Genomic DNA, 24,676 nt, shown 5'->3' on the forward strand with positions numbered 1-24,676 from the left:
TGTCTTCATGAATCTGAAAGAATGTGGATACCCAAAATAAGTACACTCTTCTGTTTTCATGTTTTCCACCAGATGTTAGAATCTGGCTGCAGGAAGACGCTCCCATTCAGCCGCAAGAGCTGGGTCTAGGGCTGGGCAATATAACAATATACATCGTCAAAACGTCTATCGTAGATATTTTTCATTATCATTTCTATCGCGTACATCAAACTGCGTTACCGCAATAACATCACTTGGACAACGCTTTATGTTCTGATCCTTGCACGTTATGTTCATTTTGCACTAAAGTTCTTAATAAAATAAGAAATACTATTTATTTGTCAGGTATTTAATTCTTACATTAGTATACAAAAATAGGCTTTACCATTTGGTTTTATATATATATATATATATATATATATATATATATATATATATATGTGTGTGTGTGTGTGTGTGTGTGTGTGTGTGTGTGTGTGTGTGTGTGTGTGTGTGTGTGTGTATTATATATATATTTTTTTTATTAAATTACCAGAAAAACAAGAGAAATGACACGACCTGTATTGGGATAGAAGATTTTGGTCATACTGCAAAGCCCTAGTGAGGTCCCACACTGACGTTGGGTGAAAATGTCTGGCTTAGAGTCGACGTTCAAGTTTCCAAAGCTGTTGGACGGGCTTGATGTCAGGACTCTGTGCATGCCACTCAAGTTCTTCTCCACCAAACTGGGAAAACCATTTCAATTTGGAGCTGGCTTTGTGCACAGGGGCATCGTCATGTTAAACAGAAAAAGGACAAACACTGTTGACACAAAGGTGGAAGAACACTATTGTCTAACGTATATATGTACAGTATGCTGTTGCATTTACATTTTCCTCCTCTGTAACAAAGGCCTAGCCCAAACTATTAAAAACACTATATTAAAAACAGACCAGACCAACAGTATACAGAAGTATGTGGACAAGTTTCAAGTATCAAAGTCTTCTAACAAAATCAAAAATTATTGGACACACTTGTGATTTGGGGTTCTATAACTACACTTGCCTATAAGCAGGTTGTGATGTCTTGTTGGAGCACAGTTAGCCGCAGGGCCTCTGCAGTACACTTATGCATCTTTAACTTTTCTATCCCATACATCAGCTGCAGTAACTGTGTGCCCAGAAACACAGACGCGTCCCATCACTCTGTGACAGATGAGCTAATAGCTTTGGATTGCAAACATCTCTCCCCTCTGGTGTGCAGTTCTGTGTGTTACAGGATAACACTGCCATGTGTCGGCAATCAGGATGTGTGTTTGACAAAGACGGACGTTTATCAGTAGCAGATTGACGGAGGTTTATCAGTGACAGATTGTAAGACATCGGTTCTGTGTACACTCGTTTGTGACTATAGAGCCAAGCTAAGCTCAGCTGCAGGTGGTAGACAGTGTGTGAGGAAACAAACAGGCTCCATAAAAATGAAGCAGAGCCTCATTTTCACTATATTTAGATCATTTTTTGGCAACATATGGCAGGAAACAGAGAAAGTGGACCAGAGGCCTGAGCGCTGTTGTTGAGTTGTTTACAGTGACTGCATCATCCATCAGGCAACAGGTCTCGGCTTGGCATGAGTTCCCAGAGTGCACAGATGCTTAATGGCAAGTTGTGTCCAGGCTCTCAGGCCCCGACCGAAACGCCACTGGCTGCTGGACGGAGACACCAGACGGCCTCAGGACACCCAGCGGACTCGCCAGCCGAGGCTGGTAAAAAAAAGAGGTGCGAAGAGCTGAACGACGCCACAGGACAGTTAACATGATGGAGAAAGGGAATACAACATTTGGTTTTAAAGGACGCTTAATTTCACAGATTGTTTACATTTGTTTACATCACCTTTGTTACTTAGCGAGGAAAGTAATTTCTCGAATGACCACAATAGAGCAGAGTTAGGAAATCGTAACATAGAATAGGTTGCTTAAACAAACCAAAAAATAAACCAAAACTGGTGTTGTGAATAGTCACCTTTGCTAAGTTGCAGGACATAAAACGTCCAGGTAACGTATATATAACCATTGTTTTAACATGATTTCAATGAATATATTTCAGTATAGTGCAGGTAGCACTTGTTTCACACTAGGGCTTTGACTCCGAATTTCGTTATTCGAATATAATTTGAATATTTAAAAGAATTATGATATTTGAACGAATATTAGACAGCCCTTAATATTCGAACCGGTTATGGGCATTATTTTTTGTAAATGTGTTTGCTTGTAAACGTTTTCAATTCAGATTCCGAGGCTTTTTCACGCATTTCAAAATGTAACTACACGTCGCGGCGACACACGTCGCTCGGCTGTGGCTTGCAGTTCATGAAATCAAGGAGGTTAACTTTTCCTGCTCCAGATGTCTCACCGTGGTCAGAAAGAACAGGGGAGACACTTTGTTCCTCTCGCTATGACTCTAGAGTCACTACTCACTCTGAAGCTACCGGTAATCACCGTCACTCTCTCACTCTAACACACACTCCCCACACAACACACACACGCCGGCTCGACACACACACCAGCGCATAAACATCAGACCACTTACTTAGGCTACGGTGAAAGCTCCGAACTTCCTGTCGAAAGCATACTGTTTGTGTTTAATCCAGGGTCCGACTTTTAATTTAAAAAATGTATATCGTGGAAGTGTGTTTTTCTTCTGAAAACATCATTTACATACACTGCCCTCTGGTGGACAGAATATCTAGGTCTTACTGAAGGCATTTAATGGTCAAAATATTATTAATAATTATTTGAATATATTTGAATATTAATATTAATAAACAAACAAACTTTGAATATGATTTTTGGGCAAAAGTCAAAGCCCTACTTCACACTGAAACACTTAAATCATTAGTCTATGTAACCTAAAAAAAACCTTGAAATTTAGAACAGTTTTATGGACTCTTTGTGACCTGAAAAGAGCCGGATCAATACTCACTTAATAGCTGCTATTATTAAACACCACCACCACCACAGACTGTAGGCCAAGCACATGTTGTTCATTCTTGAAAAGAGGGCAAATAAATCAAGACATTTGATAACGATTCATCAACAAACAACATGATGAGAACTAATATTTGTTTGTTGGGATTTATACTGTGTTGTAAGAAGCAGTAGCGTTGGAGTGAAGCAGACAGAGAGCACTGAGAGCCTCGCTGTGCAACAGAGGAACACAGGTTTCAGGGTGTAAGCCGAGATGCCACTGGTCAATACTTGGCGACGACAGGGATAAATCCGGCCTCCCTCTTGGGATCTACAACAGCCAAGTTTGGCCTTTTACTTCGCTGTTTTACCCCGCCTCAGTCAGAAGAACACTTCTGAAAATAGCTCCAAGCTAACCCAGAAAGAAAAGAGGAGTGCATGGAGTTTGAGCCACGGAGACGGCTGAGATGACGTTTGGTTTGCCGTCTGTGAGGATGGTGTGCTTCTCTGCCATATTGTCCGGTGAAGCGGGTAGGCCAGGCCACAAAGAGAGAGCATATGCCTGCCTTTTCCTCCGCCGCCGCCCCTGACATGTGTTACTTCCTCCCTCAGCCCACCTGCTCGGCCAAGCCTTATAGTCTAATATGAATGCCAGCCTACAGCAACAGCATGCAGAATGTGTCAGTCTGCAGAGATAAGTCTTTGAGGAGTTTGAATCGGGTTCAAATGAAGTGTATCTGAACTGCTCAAAAATAATTAGCAGTAATTCTTCTGTCAGTGAATCTTCTTACACATCACAATCTAATGTCCATTGTTGGTACTGAGTCAAGACAAATTTCTTCTTCTTTTTTTTATTACCATAGTGAGCAGAACCATTTAATTTATACCATAACACACCTTAAAACTACTACTACTCATCCATAGTCAGTGTATTGGCTATAGTACATGGTCAGCACTCCCCCACTTTGGAGAAGCAAACTGGAGTACTGGCACTGGGGGGCACATTTAAACGTATTTTAGACACCTAAAAAAAAGTATATCAGTTTAAGTCTACCCTATATTTAGAATATGTTCATCGCTTTAACTAGCTGTCAGACAGCACTTTCCGATGGGGAACTGAAGCCGCTATCTACGCTCTCTTCTAAGCCACCAGATATAGATAAAAACAGTAATTTTACCTCGCAGAACACAAGAGTTGCTGGTTTACCGCTGCCTTCTAATGTAGGTAATCCACTGAATATGGATAAATACCTCATTCAGCCCAACTTCAAAATACCCATCGTGCAAATGCAAACGTGCTAAATGAGCTAAAAACAGGTATATAAACAAACTTTATGTCAAGGTGGAATGCACATGGAAAAAGTAATGTTACAGGGGAAAATCTGATTAAGAAGTTATACAGCCTTGCTCTAACAGACCAAAGTAAAGCTCTTAAAAGTGCTTATGCACCTCATTCTTACAATGATAATCATGAGTCAAGACACAGTGGAAGACAGCAATGCAAGTCTACCCCCGCAGATCTGATCATTTTCTATGAACAAAAACTTAAAACAATTGCTATGATCACATGAAAACTCTACGCATTGCGGCCTTGTACTTTGGATTTAAGGAACTCTGAATTTACATAAAGTGACGTATCTCTGCTTGTAATGGCTAGGTTGATCAAAGGTCTGCAATTAAATACAATTTTGGAATCAACAAAGACACACATTCTACTTAATGAGTTATTCATAAACATTATCATTAGCTGTGACTTGTGAAAGTAATGGAAGGGCCAGCATTAACCATTGATCAGTATGTTGCATGTGTCCGTCCTTGGCTAAAACCAAGCGGGGCCGCAGGCAGAAGTTCCCATTATCTTCAATAACAAGCGCAAACCTGAAAACCTACCCAACACCAGCTGACATGTGATTATCTCTTGCTTTACAGTCCCATCTGTTTGCCTTATCGATCACCGATCGATCTAGGAAAAGCCAACTCTATAAGCTGTTGATCACAAGCTGAGGGTTCATGGACATTTATTATGGTACAGCGATCGATTGGGGTCATGCAGCCCAGCCTCTACCATCGGCCACAGAGAAACAAATATGGCCTTGACGACACATCTCTCAGAGTAGCACTGACGGCCTCATAAAATCCCACTGATGTCCTCCTGCTGTGGAGAAAGGATTCATTTCTCCAAGGATTCATCCATACGGCGAAAGAAATTAAGATTAATGGCTTCTTGTGCTCTGCTACAGTTTGCAATTGTCTTTGGGAGATTGTTTGCAGCTTGGCAATGTCATATATGCAAATGTGACCTGCAAGTGCATAAATGGGTGCTCACAAAATGATGATGTGCTTATCGAAAGTCTCGGGTGAGGTGTAAAAGCAGAGCACAGTCTGAAATACTAAAATGTTAAGGATTAGGCAAAGTGCATTAGGAAGCACAGATAAGAGTGTTTTTGAACAATAATTTCTCATGCAAATCAGCAGGTGTATTTCTCTGCTCTGAACTCTAGGGGGGGCTCACGCCCTGACCCTAACATGAAAGTGGAGCTAAAATAGCTTCAGGCAACATGTTGGTGGTGTGTTCCAGACAAGAAGGAGAGAGACATGGGTCACCTGCAGATAGCCCGTTAAAGTCAAGTCCGTCTCGCTGCTGTTTCATGTCCTGAAAAGCTGCGTGAACTTTCAAAAATCTTACTTTACACATCTTGCAGACAACACCCCAAAGGGACTGTGCTGAGAGGAGAACAGGTGAAAGAAGCAACGAGAGAACATCTGTTTGATGATGACAAAGGTCAGCCAAGGTGGGAGCTGAAGCTGGATTTTAGCACAGTCGCAGTGGAAAGAAGAAACTCTGCAATGATCATTGTACCATTCCCCGAATTCTTTTTTATTCTTTTCCCCAGAATCAATATCTATTATTTATTTATTTTTACCAATGATTCACCCAAATATTTCTGTTTAAACGGTACTGACGACGACGACAAAATCAAGCAGAAAATACATTACGTTACGTACTTCCTAACAAATTAAATAAATGTCAGACAGACTGACTGACATGTGATGTGCATTCTTTTAAATATATAGTGATAGAATGCAAAACCAATTTTACCTTGTCATAGTTGAATAACGACAGTTCGGTGGGTAAATTACTATGAAAATCTCATATTTTGAAACTGCCGCTGAAAACGGGCGAATCTCAACAAAGCTGACGTAAGCATCCCAAGACCTGTACCTTTGTCACGCCCATGGATGTATTAAGAGAACGGTCACGCCCCAACATTTACATAGGCTACACACTGACCTGAGATCAGGTAGTCTTCTGAATCTAGGTCACGCAGATCTCTGCTATTCCATTACAAAATTCACTTCTGAAACTTTTTTATGCGAGAGATCAACCATGTAAAGCTCAAATATGGGCCGTTTTACGAAAATTGATGGCTAATTGCAAATTTTGTCCGACTGTGTGTCGGAGTTCAGCAGCCGGTGCTGCCTGGGTTGCTACATCGCCGCCCTGCCTGTCCTCCGTCACAGACCCCGGCCTGCTGTTAGCTAGATTGAGCTCCGTCACAGTCGGCAGCCCGGTGCTCAATACCCGCACAAACTCACCTTTTCTGGGTGACTGGACAACCAAACGCCGCTGCCCTGACAGAGCTCCAGGGCCTGCAGCTCGCTGTTCTCCCTCCCCTCTTCCTGCTAAATGGCCGGCCGGTGAGTGACTGAGAGCACGGTCAGTGAGCTTGTTACGCCCGCAACCTCTTATCGCAGGTTCCAGTTAATCTTATAATGGATATGTGTGTTGAGTTATTTAAACAAACAATCGGGGAAATAAACGCCTCTTGTCCGCGAGTCTCATTGATAGAGCCGTAGTGAGCTGGAGTCCATCAATGAGAGCTAGCTAGCCTCCTCCTAACGAGACCTCTGACATTCACAAAAATGCATTCAATTGACCAATCTGAAATTGGACAAGTGTTAGCTAAGCTTTGTAAGACCTTGGGGAACCTGTAATATTCTCTTTCCGATATACAGCCTCCATCTCTTGGCTTCAAATAACACACCGTTGTCGGCTACGGCCGCTGAACAGGCTACACGTTGTAAACTGCCATGGCCGCTTGCCTGGTCCTCCGGTAACATTAGCTAGCAGTTAGCAAGGCAGCGTTAGCCACGGTTAGCAAGGAACAGTCAGGACCACTTTCCTGGCTGTGTCTCAATTGTTTTTGCGAGTAACCAACTCGGGTACTCTAGCTATATAATTCAATGTTAGTACACAAATGTTGAAATGACATGAAATGCCCGTCCCTTGGAGCCGTGATAAATTAGCCTGAAGCTAATGCTTAGCTACCTGTTCAGGAGGACATTAGCCAACTCGGCGTCCTTTTGGGTTCTAAGCTGTCTCCATCTTTCAAATACATCTCCAATATTTTCCCGGGGTTTGTAACGTCTCTGGTCACGCAACTGTTAGAAACACTGTTTTGTTTTGCACTGTTGTTTTTGCACAGTACCTTTTGAAAAGATGCCTGGAAGTCTGGAATGTGTCTGGGCACACTAGTTGTTGCACTATGACCATTCATTGCACTTTATCATGTTGTTCTATGCTCTATTGCACATGTCTTGCATGTCTTGTTATGAAATTTTGATATTTTTCAAATATTTTAATAAAGAAGTTCATGTTTCAAGTTAAAAGTACATGGGATTTTAGAAAATCATGATATTGAAATCGGCACTGAGAATCGTGTTATTTTACTGGTATTGGCACCGATTACTGAATTTTTGGTATCGTGACACCCCTACTTCTAATTTTTGTAAAAACCTCCCCTCTTTAAATACTGTACATCCAGGTTAGGTGTCGTAATTATGTTACTGTGAGGCAGCTGCAGTACAGCAAACGGTCTTCATGGATCATGCCACAATTTTTCTATCCAGGGTGTCAAATCCAAAATGCTTCTACACATTACCTCTCAGATGATTTGGTGCCTTGAATAAAATGTCACAGCCCTGATTCATTGCAATCCAGCTGTGCAGAATTCTCAAAGACATTTATTGAAGACAGGGCTTCAAAACTGAGGGCTCACTTTGATTCATCGACTCAAATGTAGTCAGTGAAGCTGCTACAATTAAGTCAGAAGTGGGTTTTCCATAAAACAGGGTGAGGTTAAATCACCTTCCAGTGAGTGATGTGTCAATATCTGAATATTTTACTGAATACTTAGTTTTCCTTCACCCACAGAAAAAGTTATCGTAGACACAATATCTCTTCATGGATCAGTTTTCTCCAACTTAAAGATCTTCGAATGAACAACAAACTGCAGCTGGAAATCAGCCAGTTTCAGGTATTTGGCTCAGGCCCAGCAGTTATGAAACCAAGCAGCTTATTAACTCTTAATTAGACCTGCTCCAGAAACAAGATGAGAAGCAGACAAATCTGTCGTTTTCATTTTTTCATAATTTTCTAGGCTAAAGTTGATCCCACATACAAACAGAAAATTAAATCATACTAATACTGTACATTTAAGCCTGAAGTTGATATATTTGAAAAAAAAATGAGAAGAGGGGATTTCCGTTTTCAACTTAACACTTTAAAGTTTCTTTAAGTATTTATCAGTATTTGTTTTTCAAACAACGCTTAACATCGGTATAAATACGTCACTTTTAAAGCTTGTTCTCTCCCGTAATAACTCCCGTTATTTTCTTACAAGCAATGTGGCATTTAAAAGGCCATTTTTTTTAAACTGTGTACGGTGCAGTGCTCACTCCACATAAAACGCTACACAACATCAATTCCAGCAAACTTCACGGAGAATAGTGAGGGAAGAACAGCATCATCGATCTGTTTTAACCGCGTATTGTCTGGACTAGCTCACCTCAAACTAATCTTTGGTATTTCTGTACTGAAATTTCTTGCAACATATGGGCCGACATGTGCCCGGATACTGTCGGTCAGTCAGGCTATAGTCTCGCATTGCCAGACCTTACTCCACAGCACTGTGAAGTAAGGTCTGGCCCCTCCACACACACACACACTCCTGGATAGAATAGAAAAACGGTCTGGGTTGTTTGCAATTCTTAAAACCATTCAATATCATCTTGGGCAGCGCTAAGCTCCAGTCGCAGCGATGGTGGATCTCCAAATAGTCTTGGGAAGGAACTTGTTTTTGGTGGAACATTTGCACCCCGCACCAAGCAGGCCTGCCTTGTTGCATTTCTTTAACCCTGGTGTTGACTTCGGGTCACATTGACCCGTTTTCAATTTTTGTTTTATATCAGAAAACATGGGACATAGAAATAAGCGCTGAAAATGTGTAGAAGAAAAATTTAACAATTTAAAACGTTGGAAAAAGCAAAAACAAGGTTGACGGGAAGACAACACAAGGGTTAAACTTGCTATTTTCAGCGTGTAGCTTACTAGCTCGAAGTCTGTTGTGAGTTCCCAAAACGCGTATAGTTTTGCAAGGCGAGGGACAGATTATCCAGTAAATTAACTGTTGTTGATCCAGATTAGTTAGGCTCTAATGCATGCTTGCATAATGTTATGTACTGTACACATAGTAGAGTATAAAAAATACTGTACATGCATACACAGATGCTGTACATTAACGCATACTGTATGTATACAGGCACATACAGCTCATACTTTGAGATAAAGTACAAAGATAGGAAGGAAAAGGTGAGCAGGGACTCTGCCTGTCCCAGAGAACGTTTCAAGGACAAACCTGTTGATGTGAGCTGCGGCAAGACAGACAAGACACAGAGCGGAACAGGAGATGCCAAAAATTACAAAAGAACGAGTTGACAAATGAATGGGTCCCGAGGAGGAGATATGATGCATTATATTGTGATGGTGGAAAAAGAGGCTGTCGTATGTTGAGAGTCGTAAGACGGCCGGCGCTCCAACAGCAGAGGGAGGGAAATAAACGGGAGGGGTGGAGGAAGGGAAACACAGAGAAGGGAGGGAGAATGAGAGGATAAATCCTTACTACATAATGATTACAGCTCACAAGCCCTTCCTGTGACACGGAGTGTAGGAGTCAGGATTACAGCCGGCCAGTGAAGCCAGAGTGACAGCTCTGCTGATGGAGGAAGCACAGGTAGGAAAAGACCAACGGGACAACAAGTGCAGTTAACTCTCAAGACCACACAAACAAGGTGTGTTTCATGGGGAGGCAGGGTGGCGGATCCAAGCAAAACAGACATTTAAGAAAGATATTTCCAAACTCCAGCGGCTGACTCACATCTGTCCCCCTGCCCCGGCCATCTGTCGCCGGCCACCGACAGCCTCTTCCCAGGCAGCTGGATCATTTCTTCGAGTCTTATTTTGATGGAGTGGCCACAAGAGCACCACTGGGGGGCGAAAAAGGCAGACTGGGAAATTGAGATAAGGGTCACCCTGCACTATCTGTGATAGATGGGACACACGGTGTGGACAGGTACCTCGGCCAGATATGGAGTACATCTGTGTCTGTGTGAACGGGGCAGTGGCGGACAAGACTGAGGAGCTGAATGTGGAGGCTTTGTTTTTGCACTGATATATAACATGGTGTAAGTTTCTGGCAGCTTCTGGAGCTTTTCTGAAGTCTTATTATCCTGCCAAGAGAGGAATTATCTTTTTCCCAGAGGTGGGCAGCTGCTGTAGACCTTAAAAAGGCAACTCCTTTAAACACAAATATCCACACTGACAAGTTTCTCCTCAAAGCATTCTGGGCATTCTGGGACTTACCTGCAAACCTGAGCTAGCTGTCTTAACTTCAATTCAAATCTGGAACATTTAGCCAAGAGCTCAAGTGCAACTGTGGACAGCACTGATTTGTTCATTTGTTTTGTTTCTCTTATTCCTCTTCCTCCTCCTCCGGCACCTGCTCACTTCGCTCTCCCTCCATCACTCCGTCCATCCTCCTCCCGCTCCTCCTCTTCTTCTTCCCTCCCCTCTTTTTTACCAGCGAGTGATAATGTGACCTTCTGCCAAAGTGCTGGAAACCATGCCACCGTCGCAGCGGGCTCCTCTGTTGCTGCCACTGAAATAGACTCAAACAAGTGCAGGGAGAGGAAGAGGAAGGGAGGAGGGAAACAGGACAGCTGAAGCCGCAGACACGGGATGAGTGGTGACGAGCCAGGGCTGGATGTGGATTGCCAACACAGGTAACTGATCACCTTCATCTACCACTTAGTGCTGCACTTAGATGTGTCATCCCTTCACTGATTACAACATGTATCTGTCTGCTTATGGTTAAAGGTGGAATCTGCCCTTAAAATGTTTTTTTTACACTTTAAAAACTGAGTGTAGCCAAGCATGGAGATTCTTTCTGCTTCTTTTTGTTGCTTTTATAGATGTGCTGTAGTTTTTAAGTAGCATTACCCCCCCTCCTCTTCCTCTCTTCTGTCAATAGAGGAATTGTCAGAGCGCAGAGGATCGGATCAAAAGCAGGACTCGACAGGATCCTTGTCAGGCAGCATGCTGTGTTTGGCTTTTGTGCCTGCTGTAGGTGCGTGTGATGGCTGTAACTGTTGCTTTAACTCAGCAAGCTGCCGGAGGGGAATTAAGCAGAGCGGATCGATGCGTCATTGTAAACAGTTAGAGCAGCTGAGAGGGGCTTTGATACCTGCCCGCCGGACCTGGGATGCTGATGCCGCGGCTGCTGCTGCATGGGAAATTGAACTGCCACTGAAGAGTGACTTTTCAGGATGCGAGAGAATGAGAGCTTCCTGTAATTATTGAAGAATCCGTTCTGGCACTTTGGCTCAATGAATACAGAACAGGTCTTTTTTCGATCCCTTTTTTTGAGGCATGGGAATGAGATTTGAATTGGCAAACCGACAGCTCAGTAGTGTTATTTCAGTAAGAGGAGTGCTGAAAGTGTCTGACGTAATCAACTGACGTGTAGAACAGATGAACAAAATGAAAGATTAATGAGGAAATAGTCAGATGGCGCTGTAAAGGTGTAGGACCTTTTACGTTAACCCAGAGAAACAATCAAGGCACAGCAATAAATAAAAAGACAGCAGAGCAGAACAAGGACAAAGACATATTTAATATAAACACCGCAACACGGTATTAGCTAAATCATAGGCTACAAAGTGTAATAACCTGTAGAAGCAGCTGCTTATCAGAAATGTGTTTCCTCAGGTGCTTTCTGCACTGGGAGCTAAACACGCAGGGAGGGATTCATCCATAACAACTGATATTATATATCCATAGCTGTCCCTTTATCTCAAAGTACCAGTTGCATTATTCTGTCATGGACTGCAAAAGCCTGACCAACTGAAACTTTCTGGACAGAGACATGAGTAGAATTATGGCGGTAATCAATAGTAGGAGGTCAGAGGAAGGTATAGGTTAGGTTTGTTGGTTTGATGGGTTCAAATCAGAGGGGACAGTGATGCAGTGAGACATGAATCTACTGGGACGTCCTGTAGATCAGATATGTCTCCTTCCCACCTCTTTGGCCAGCATCCAATATTTAATTTATAACAACAACAAACATATCTTGTCACTCGCCTCTGTAGTGGTATCTAGCCATGCAGCCCATGGAGGAAAGGCATATTGCATCTATGCAGCATAGAACCGTGGGACAGATGTGGGAGGGGAATATTCAATGAAACTGACGGCTGATGTCCGACTTAAGATAAAGATAGAATCCTTGTTGAGAGGTTTCGATGCTCCTGCGTCATTTTAAAAAAGGTCAGTTCACCCAAATTACAAAATAAAAAGTATTTCAATAGCCTGTGGAACAGTGGTTTCCAACAAGGGGTCGCAAGATAAATCTGAGGGGTCACAAGATGACTGACAAGACACAAAGAAAGAAAGTTTTCTGCATATAAGTATAATGCATTGTTTTGCTTATTGGTTGTGACGTACTGGATGCTTACAAATGCACACTCTTGGGCGCCCGGATAGCTCAGTTGGTAGAGCGGGCACCATATATAGAGGTTTACTCCTCGACGCAGTGGGCCCGGGTTCGACTCCAACCTGCGGCCCTTTGCTGCATGTCATTCACCCCTCTCACTCCCCTTTCATCTCTTCAGCTGTCCTGTCAATAAAGGCCTAAAAATGCCCCAAAAATAATCTTAAAAAAAAAAAAATGCTTGCTCTTGGGGGGAATTGATGGGTCTCTGTAAATTATAGAGTGTGGTCTAGACCTTCTCTATCTGTAAAGTGTCCTGAGATAACTTCTGTTATGATTTGACACTATATATAAAATTTAACTGGATAGTTTTATCTCTTCTGGCCTCTGGAATCTATTCAAATGAAACATCTTGAGAGGCATAAGTCGAATTACAACTAATGCAATCTGTGACAACCACTGCTCCACAACAGGTTCAAAGAAAGAGAAGTCTACTTGCTGCTCCTCCTCACAGGTTGCATACAGTATGAACATTTCAACAGTTGTGAAATGTTCACTTCTCAGATTGATTTATTTGAAAGACTTTTAGAAGGCTAAAGCCGTAAAACTATTTGGCGATTCATAAGAAGAAAAAAACAAAAAAAAAAACCTTAGACCAAAATCTGAAAAACAAGGAAAGAAAGAAATTGATAGATATCTTTGCTCATTTCTTTTCCTGTTAATTTAGCTCATCACTCAGATTGTATGTTGCAGAATATCTTCTTTGTTTTATTTGCCCAGTTTTGAGAGTTCTCCCTCCATCACAGTACAATGAATGTGGATGGAATTTCCCTAAGAGTAAATGAGAAAATATATTTCTTTTTTTTTGTAATTTGGGTGAACAGACGCTTTAAAGCGAGGCAGAGACTTTGTTCTCAGTAATATTTTACACATTTTTATTTCATTGGTCCGGGTGTAAAACAAGTCAGACACCAGCAGTTAGTTTCAGTAAACACTAGGGATGTAACGCTACGCTCAACTCACGATTAGATTCACAATTTTAAGTTCACAATTTGGTTTTCTCACGATTTTCTTGCATGAGCTGCAGGCAAATGACTGGAAAATATTCCTTTATTTATATAAATTGTGCAAAACAACAGATGTGTCCTCTTATCAAAAGGGCAACTGAAGTTGTATTTTAGCTTAAATACAAAATGTTTTAATTAGAAACAAATCCCACATCAAAATAACTAAATAAATAGAAAAGATCTCTTAAAATAGAGACTAAGAACACGTACATGTAGTGAAGTCTTAAGTCAAACAAGTGAATTTGAAAGTACATTACGCCCTAGGCCGATAATTTTTTTTTTATCTCAAGCGTTTGTAATCTTTACACATTGATTTCGATTTAACCGATTCACGATGCATCGTTACATCCCTAGTAAACATCCCTAATTGGTTATCATTTTGGCAAAATCATCCATCACACAGCTAGAGGTTTAACTCCGTCCAGAGGAAATTTCTCCACTAGCTTCACCGGAGAATGAATGGGAGTGTGGAATGTGACGGTGTGAACGGAGCGGCACCACTTAGGCGGATGAAAAATGGCTGTTCATTAAGTTATGCCAACCATATCCTAGTTTCAGTAATTGGATGTATATGAGTGCAATAGGTACATGACGTGTGTGTGTGTGTGTGTGTGTGTGTGTGTGTGTGTGTGTGTGTGTGTGTGTGTGTGTGTGTGTGTGTGTGTGCGCGCGCGCGCGTGTCTGCATCATGTTGTATGATGGGCTGAGAATCCCTGCATTGTATCCTTCTGTCACATATTGCGTAGCGCACACGCACGCGCGCACACACACACACACACACACACACACACACAATTTATGTATGAGTACCCTCATTTTGCTCAGTGAACAAGTGAGGACAGGACAAAATGTCCTAACATTCAAAAAATGTCCGCACTGTGAAGGTTGAACTTCAGATGGGTCCAAACAAAGGTTGATGCACCAGGGCACATACTATCGTTTTCTAGTCATAAGGTTTTCCAACACAGTAGTCTAAGTCCGCTATTCACGATTAATCCAATAAAACTGTCTTAAGCAGCAATTACAACTGACTTGTTTAACACATGTATCAGTCAGAGCTCATCATGTAGGATTATTATTACTGGGAATAGATACTGATCAAACCTTACAAACAGCACCGAGCAGCTGTGATCACATGTAGTCTTACATACACATTACTGGTTCATGGAGGAGGCATTACATGTAGAGACTTTACACACACACACACACACACACACACACACACACACACACACACACACACACACACACACACACACACACACACACACACACACACACACACACACACACACACACACACACACACACACAGGACTGATAGCCAAAGGGTGATGCAGAGTTTGCACTCACTTAACCGTGTAGTTAAAAGTCATTGTGTGACACAAACACTGACTGATTCTCTTTACTGTTTTAAGTAAGTAAGTTTAATTACTCTATTTCTGATGTTACTGTAGTGTAACACTTTTAACATAGGTAAATTTCAGCGGACAAAGACCTCTCCAGTGATATTTTCATATTTACATGAAGTTTATATGAAGTTTGTTATGCTTCTTTCTGTATGAATCATTTAAGACATGGCGGATTATACATTTATCGTTTTATTCATCCAGTGTCAGCTAACTTTTTTACTTTGTCTAGGAAGTGATGTGACTTATGTGTGTGGTTTATTTGGAATAAACACAAGAGGACCTGGGTTGTCGTGCAGAAACTTGTAGTCAATTGACAGAAAACCAATTAATGACTAATATTTTGATATAAGATTTAGTAACACTTTAGTTTTCTACATAAGAGTGACATGAAACTGTCATGAACACATGACACTGTCATGACACAGTCATGAAATATGAACCCTAACCCTAACTCTAACCATAACTCTAACTTGTCATGACAAAACCGAATGACACTTACTAAAAGAAGCGTTATGTCAAACGTTTATAATGTTTTATGACACGTTCATGTCATGTCACTTCAAGTAAAATTCAAGTAAAGTGTAACCTAAGATTTCAACAAGTAGGTGGTGGTTATGAAGACAACTGAAAAGATTACGCTGGGCTGAGATCTAACATTTAATAGACTACGTTTTTTTTTTTTTTTTTTTTTTTACGACTGGAAAAACTACAGGCAAGAGGACTCAATAGCACAACTCAGAGACAGGAACTTGATGAAAAAAAAGCTTTACCTGCCAAAAAAGGTTTGGTACACAGTTAAGAGGTTAAGAACGATAAAAAAAAAAATAAGGAAATTGTGGACCCTTAGAGAATCCAACTCCACTTACAGTACTCGGCGACGTGATTATGCAAAGGCGGATGTTATTGATGTGGGTTAGCCGTGTTGAAACTACAACGTACCGAAGATGTACCACTGAAAGCATTTTAGATACTTCATACTTGCGACAGGTGAAGCTAATCAGGGCGGGGCAGACAATCACACCGGCAGGAAACACACAAGGGCAGGAAGTGAAATGGAGAAAGGAGAGGGGAGTATATCAAAATAAAACTGGAATGAATGACACAATGAAAAACATAACCTAAGAAGCAGGGCGACAAAATTTGTCCAAAAAATATATAATTGAGTAAGTAGTAGTCTGTAATGAAAGTAATCAAGTTGTTAGCAGGAGCAGTGATGAGCCCTATTCGCACGGGATTATTATCTGGGGACCTCTAGTCATTTGTAATAATTACGGAGGTTGTCTGTGATCTTAATCCCGTGCGAATCGGCCATGTCCGTAATTTGTAAAGTAAATATTCCCCCGCAAATGACCTACTTTATTTTGACCGAAAACTGAGGTCCTGTGATAATATTAGTCCCGTGCGAATCAACATGCCTGTGATTTGGCTGGGTCTTATATAATTTTTTTCAAGGTTTTTGTTTCCTGTGCGCCCTTTTATCCCTCTTTCGTGAAGACAGATATGGGATCGCGGGGGGGCTGCAGACCCCACCTTTCATGACCATCCAAGTCTGTAGCACTGCCCAACCGGAGACCTCCGTCCCCGAGTCGACGCACTCCCCGCGACTTCCTCCTAGGGCTGACGGTAATCCTGTATGGGTGCCGCCGCGGCGAGGATAGGGGATGCGCCTCTGGTAACCTATACCGGGCCTGGCCCAAAACAATATGGACCCAAGTGTGGTTTGGCGGCCTCGCACTGGCCGTCCTCCTCTCGTCTCCGGGTACCCAACTCTCGGGGTACAGAGTAAAGTCAGTAAATTTGAGTAAAATCCCAGGCTTCGCTTATCCCGTGCGAATGTGCCACACAAAATTCAGATGTGGGGGTGGGGGGGTATTTCTAAATCACACAAGGTCCCCAGATGATACTAATTCCATGCGAATAGGGCTATAGTAAACAAGCCACCTGCAGACAAGTTGAAAACATCACCAAAAAAAGAGACTCTTTATGGGTGTCCATTTAAGGGGTTAAGCACCTAAAGCAACATCCTATAAAATGAATTATCTTTTGAAGGACTTCTTAGGAAAATGGCAACGTGCTGTGTTGTCGCATGTGAGGCTGTAGCATCTTTGCGTGTTTGCAGCCTGCAGGCAGACTAAAAACGACCTCTGGGTTTTCATCTCAGAGGTTAGTGGCTGCTTTGTCAGCTGTCCAGCTCTTCCGCTAACACTTAGAGCCGATCCGCTTAATCAATTGTTAAAAGAAATGCTTGTTACTAATCTAGCTCTGGGGAGTTTACTCCCCGGAGTCCTTATGTTTCTTCTTCGCAGAGCTATGCTCTGCGATTCTCTGCATTTCCCGGCTGCATCCTGCTGCGTCCTGCTGCATCCGCAGCCTCCCCCCGTGCTCTGCAGCGCCACGTCACATCCCGCAACGCCCTGCTGTGATGTTCATACGCACAGAGTAGTCAGGATCCGGTATAGGAGACTGCACTACTCAGTATGACACGATGTGCCCTGCTATGACATGAACTTCCACGATAACCTTCGAAGTCAATGTGACTTCTAATGTGACTGTTATCACCACTGTTCATCACGCCCCCAACCGGCCCGTCAGACACCGCCTACCAAGAGTCTGGGTCTGCCGAGGTTTCTTCCTAAAAGGGAGTTTTTTCTTGCCACTGTCGCAATAGCCACTACTAATGCTTGCTCTTGAGGGAATTACTGTAATTGTTGGGGTTTTGGAATTTATAGAGTGTGGTCTAGACCTACTCTATCTGTAAAGTGTCTCGAGATAACTTTTGTTATGATTTGATACTATAAATAAAATTGAATTGAATTGAATTGAAAAGACCAGACCTCACGCCATCTTCACTGTCTCTGCAGATGGAGAGGAGAGGAGAGGGGGAGGAGGCTGACAGGACACGGGAAAGACAAAAAGGAGGAAAACAAGGATTTTATTTTTGTTTATTTTTTTTGGGGGTGGGGGGACTGGCCAAAGAGTGGGCATGCTTACATGGACAACTGTTTCAAATGTATATTGCACTGATTGACAGCCAGTCAAAAGCATCCAGGGCAGTAAAACATTTACTGCAGGGGAGGGACGGAGGTTGTAGGATATCAGAGCAATTTATCCAAGGTCATGAGAGAGGAGTAGTACATTTCATTCAATCAGGCAACGCCGCATCACCACGTGATCCTTTTCCCGCCAATTTATAGAGACCTGACAGGCCACTTTCACATGTTCAAGCACAGATCCGTGTTGCGATACTGCAGGTGCACAAGTCCTCGGAGTGCTATCTTTGTATGCAAGGCTATCTGATGAGATCTTAAACTCGGGGCAGATCTTAAAGTCTGGCAGGCTGTGTTGCTCTCCCTCCTCAAGTTTATGGCTGCGCTCACGGGCACAACAGAGACTCCGGGCCCATTTATATTCATGGCGCAGTGCTGCTTGCACCTCGTCTAACGTCCTGTCCCTGTTGAGAAGGAAAACTGATACGCTGTGGGTTGGGGGGATGGCAGGGGGCGGGGGGGGGGGGCCCTCTCCCCTCTTTCCTTGTCATTCTTCTTCCTCTTGTGGATTATGACACCAACAGTGTTTGTGCATGTGTGGCGCAGGCGGGTGCATATGCAATTTGTAATACAGGAAATTGATTAGCGTAATTGCTTTCTATTCAAAGCTGCATGTGTGGCGCTTAATTTTTCTCAATTACCCCCGAGCAGTGACACAGTAGGGAGCGTCTCAATGAAGGATGATGACAACGATAACCTTAGAAATGAAGCCTGCAAAGAGAGGGGCATTCAGCATCCAAACAGAAAGAGCAGTTTGACTTTGCATGATGAATATAAAATCAGGCTGGATACTAACAAAAAGTGACACAGGGTGTCCTGTTGGCTCAGTTGGCAGAGAAAGCTTGTGATTGTGACGTCATTAAGGTTTATTCTGGCTTCCTTTGTCATGCGTATCCTCCCTCCCTTACCTGTCCCTCTTGTCAATCTCCGTTGACACCTAACAAATACTGCCAACATGCTAAACAGACCTAGAAAGAAGCTCAATTTTGGTTTTAGGAGTTGCATTAACAGCCATCCCAAAAGATAAGGAATTGTTTTTACTTTCCTGGAGACAGTTTATTTCAGCAAAATCAATACATCATCTCTAGAGAAAACTATAAAAGCCACAGTTGTTTATGACATGCTCTGACTGCTTGCAGTGGAGTACTTTTACATGTTTTAGCTGCAACATCAGCTACAACCGGTCAGTAACCCTTTTAGCTTTTCTGTTTCAGTTTTTGGTGTTTGGATCAGAAATTCAACATCTATCTGGTAAAAACTGTATAGCAGCTAAAAGGCAAGATACACATTATGTCTGTTATGATGCTCTTCTGCCCCAAGCGGCGACAAACTCATGCAGCTTTAAAGAGGCGAGGAAACTTTACTCTGTGTTGAAGGTTTTTAAAGATAAAATCTGTGATCTGCGATTGACATTAAGACTGGCACTTAGTTTTTCAAATGCATTTTTTTCAAAGATATTATTCATATAGTCATTTCAAGTCGAGTAAAGGTTACATCAAAATAAAAAATATTTGCATGACCAATAAAATTAAGCAGTAGAGATATAACGATACACTCAACTCACGATTCAATACAATTTTAAAGCTATAATGCATATTTTATGTCGCCCCTATGAGGAATTTTAAATAATGACACCACTTTTGTTGAATCCACATGACACAAGCCATCTGGAATTGCACACCACCCCCACACCTCCTCCACGCAGTTACTTGTAGCAAAGGAGGACACAGAGGTTTTATAGAACATGATGGACTTTTCAGAAGAGGTAATTATCTTCACTCGAGTTTCTGCGCGCAAAAGTCACCGGACGACACCATTTTCTAAACATAGCTATACTAAGAAATACAAAGAGAGTTTTGTGAAGCTAATAGTCTTAATTAACTTTGGATCAACTTATTTACGTACATTACAGATAATAAAACTGCTTATGTGTTTAGCCGGCATGTATAAAAATAAACCCAAGAATCAATTTAAAAGGGCCAGTCCCACCCAAACAACACTGCTTAATAGAAACAACTTAGAAGAACAACTTTTATTACCATTTGCTTAACGACAAAAACGCCATTTTTGTTAAACGAGAAAAAGAAGAAACACTAGATGGCAGAAGGATATTTTACAACACTATTAAACGCAACACAAGCTTACGGTGAGCCGTACTCAAACGCAACACCAGTCCCGTCTCTGTTGTTTACAGCGGCAGTGTCCATGCGGTCTCAAAACTAGTCACAAGCTAGTCTCCTCTGTCTTTAGCTGCAGACTGTTCTACAGTGACATACAGTCACACTTCACACCGTTTAGCTGTCAGCATTTTAACCGTATTTAAACCAGCTAACTATACTAGCTAACGGCAGGCTAACGTTACCTGCTGTGTAATGTTAGCTAGCGTCACATCCTAGGCAGTTTAAAAATTCCATCATCATTTTCATCCCAACCGGTTGTATTCTTTACACATTTAAATTGATTCTATTAAGCAGTGTTGTTTGGGTGGGACTGGCCCTTTAAATTGATTCTTGGGTTTATTTTTATACATGCCGGCTAAACACACAAGCAGGAGGGACAGAGGAAAAAACATTGTCAGTGGACCACAAGGCCACACACACAAACACAGTGTAGATTAAAAACAAAGTGGTATGCTCATATGTGGATTACAGCATGTGTGCATGTGTGTGTACATGTCAGAGATCAGCCGTATGTGTGTGCAGCCACTGAGGAGTCAACTGGGAGAGCAAGCTGATGACAGCTGGACCGGTGGCGGGGGCGGAGGGGGAGGGGGGGGGCGGTCTAGTTTTGCACCGGCAGCCGTGGTTTCAGCTTAACCAGAGTCTTACACTGATCCCTGCTCCACATAGGGATGCATATGAGGACGAGCTGGGGGCCGCCGAAGACTGACAGAGCACCCCTCCGCCACCCTGCAGGTCACCTGCCACTGTGGGTTTATTGCCAGGTCAGCCAGCAGGGGCAGGGGCTTTCCTGCATAGAGGAATTAATTCATTAAACGCATTCAGAGAGGATTTGAATTTCTATTTTTATTCTCAGTTCTTATCATTTTGGTACTGCAATTTTTCAGTGGCGCTAGCTTAAACCTCTTTAAGGGGTGCCAAAGAAAGATCACCAGTGCCAAAATGATAAGAATTGAGAATAAAAATAGCAATTCAAATCCCCTTTGAATGTGTTTAATAGCAATGTAGCAACCATTTATTCAGCAACTGTTGAACGAGCAGAACATAAACTTAAATATTAAGTCTGGCTGGTGCCAGATGAGCCAGCTAAGCTGTATGTTTTGGACTTGGCCTGAACGCACTGCTGTAATAGGAATAGAAAACTTATAGCCTTGGCGGCCTCCTCCTCTGTCATCTCCACGTACTGTAGCTAGTCGAACAAACAGTAGGTAGACTTCCTACCAGTTTTGTTAATTGGAATTTAATTTACTTAAGCATAATATAGTTTTTTTGTTTAGTAAATGGTAAGAAATAACAGGAAAATGCATAGATTTCAATCACAGACTCAATGCCTTTACTGTGCCCAGCTGGTCATGTTCCCTGTCATGCGTAGTCACTCCCTAAAGGCCCATTCTGAGCCAGGAGATAAACCTGGGGGTCAAAGTAGGAATATTAATATCAGCGTGCCATGTTGAGGCCCTTAAGCCTCAGGTAAAGATCCACCCATGTGGTATGGCAAAATGGATTACATTTGAAACGCCATTGTAATCTTCAGCCTTGCAACCCTTTAAACACTTGCACATACAATCTGTTCAATCTCGCTACACGGCGCGCTGACAAAGCCAACGGCGTCTGATGGAATGTCGCACTAAATGCAGTAAAGCAAAGAGGAGAGAGATATATCACACATCTGTCCAATGGACCCATGGACTTGTGTCCTTGGATGAATAAAATCCTGTTTGGCATTTTGATGTAAATGATGTTGTTTGAACTGTGTGGATTCATTTACTGCATGATCAAACCAAACTGACTTGTGTTGATTGTTTTAATGTAAAGAAACAGTGCGAAGACAGTGTGACGTGATCATAGTTATACTACTCACACTGGTGAGGGGGCTTTGCCTCAGCACTAGATGGGATATCAAAGACAGAACAGTAATAAAGCACAACGACGTAGCTTTCCATCTGCTGTGGCATTTAAAACCTGCTGATCACGACTCCTCTGATACTACATAGTCAGAAAATCCAACTGCTCACTTGTGCTCCACTTTTCTCCTGAATATTTAAATCCTTTAATGCACAGTGACACCAGCCAAAGCCTGAATACCCTTCAATTGATTCCCGTCGCAGTATGTGACAATTTACAAGACATTTTAAGACCCTCTTACTTATAACCAACCCCCTCCAACCCTTACTCAGAGAGCAGCAAGGATCAGATCAGATTTATTAGGATTCCATCCACACAGGTTTTCATCCCGTGGCAGATCAATCATGTGTCGTGTATAGTTAATGTAGCGGCGTGCATGTCTTAAATATGTCTGCAGTGCCATGGGCAGAAGTGAAGGCAGGGGGTCTGTGAGATAAAATAATATTACTGAGTGAATCTGTTTGATATGCCTGTGTATCATGGGTCAGCAGAAACAGATAAATCAACCTGTGAATTTGGACTGAAAAGCCTCCATTGTGGTTTCACTTTGGGCGCACTTTGGTAGGAAACGCTGCTGGACACTGGCTTGGTCTTATGCTTTTTTTTTACAGCGTGAGGTGACCATTTATTACATGGCTATGATACGGAGAACTATGCCATAAAGAATAGAGCCGTAAATCAACAGACAGGTTTAGAGATGGCCAAAAGGGGAACTCTCTCAGACTCACTGCAGGAATTAGTCATCATAATCAACCTGACCTTCAGAAAATTAAGCAACCAAAGATATTTTGTCCAAATGAGTTCAAACATAAAGACACAAGTGTCTGATATGAGTAATAGGTGGTGTCTCAGTGACCCTGTTTACACTTGGTTTTCAAATGCGTGACAGCCAAAAACACAGCTCACACCTGTCAGTCATGCGTCTCAAGCTGACCACTTTTGATTTTGTTCCTGCCTACATCACTTCCGCTGGAACGTCAAAGGGCCATGCGCACAGTTGTTACGTCAACACACTCACCAATCACTCTCAATTTTCCACTTTAACTCTTTATCAGGCACTTTTTGAAATCCACATGAACCACTCTTCACATCGGCATTAATTAGATCCACCACACAGCACTTATTTAAAAAAGAAAATATGTAACTTTATAAGCTGGTTCACCTGTTACTCCTGTTATTTCCATACAAGTAACGTAGCATTTAAAAGGCTGTTGGGGACGCATTAGCGTTTATACTAAAAAAGATACAGCAGCGCCACACTAAATGTTGGCATTCAACATACATTTGCACAGAAAAATATATTCAATATGAACGTTAACTCCCACTGGCTGTTTCTTAATTAGGCAGATGTTTACCCTGCATTACAAGTATGATGTTTTCCTAAAACAATTAATTAAATGTTAAAATGCTGATTGGAGAATATAAAATTCTTTAAAATCCTAAAACCCCAGTTTCAGCCAATTTATGCTAGCACAAAAATGAGTAAAGCTTTTGTTATATCAATAATGACACAGGTGTAATATTATTGGCTGGTTTCATTTTACTGCACAAAGGTTTAAAATTAGATTTAAATGTTCTAAAGCATTTTCTGTAAAATATCGGTCCACCATGACCTTTAGATTAACATTGTACCAGCTGTTACAGCTGTTATTTTGGTCTTTGTGTTTAATCAGAGTCCCTGTAGTGTGGAACAGCCTGCCTTAGTAAATATGTCAATTCACACTTCTAAATACTGCTCTTAACTGTTCTTGGTCTTTGACAGTTATCCCCTTTATTGTTTTCTCTGTTTATCTATATTATTTATATATTCCTTTTACTGTTCAAGGACAAGTGGCTAACTTACTCCTTGTTTCAGTCTGGCTGAAGCAAATTAAGGAAATGAAGAGAGACATCACAGAACTGGAATAATTTGATTGGTAGGTAAACTACAGTATGTGAAGGGCAGTACCAAACATTAAAAGCAAAAGAGGTTTTCCCAACCACTTTCAGATTTTGACTGAAATGAATTGTGAGGTTCTGGGATTGTGAGCACATACAGAGGAGTGCATTTGTATGTGCATTAACATTTGCAAACTTAATGGCACGAATGCATGAGTTGTTGTAGAAGAAGTTCTGAAAGAGTAGCTAACATGCAACTTCATTTGACGATAGGACAAAAGGTTCAAGCACGCGTATTGTTTACTGCTACGCTCAGAGTGCTACTTGTAGGGATACTAAAATTATAAAGCATTCAGAGAAACCATATTTTTATATCCATTCTGTCTTTCCCACCCTTTCCTATTCACAGCGAGTCTACTAATCTACTATAGGTGTGAAAGCAC

This window comes from Perca flavescens, chromosome 15 (assembly GCF_004354835.1).
Source record: "Perca flavescens isolate YP-PL-M2 chromosome 15, PFLA_1.0, whole genome shotgun sequence".
NCBI classification, from domain to species: domain Eukaryota; kingdom Metazoa; phylum Chordata; class Actinopteri; order Perciformes; family Percidae; genus Perca; species Perca flavescens.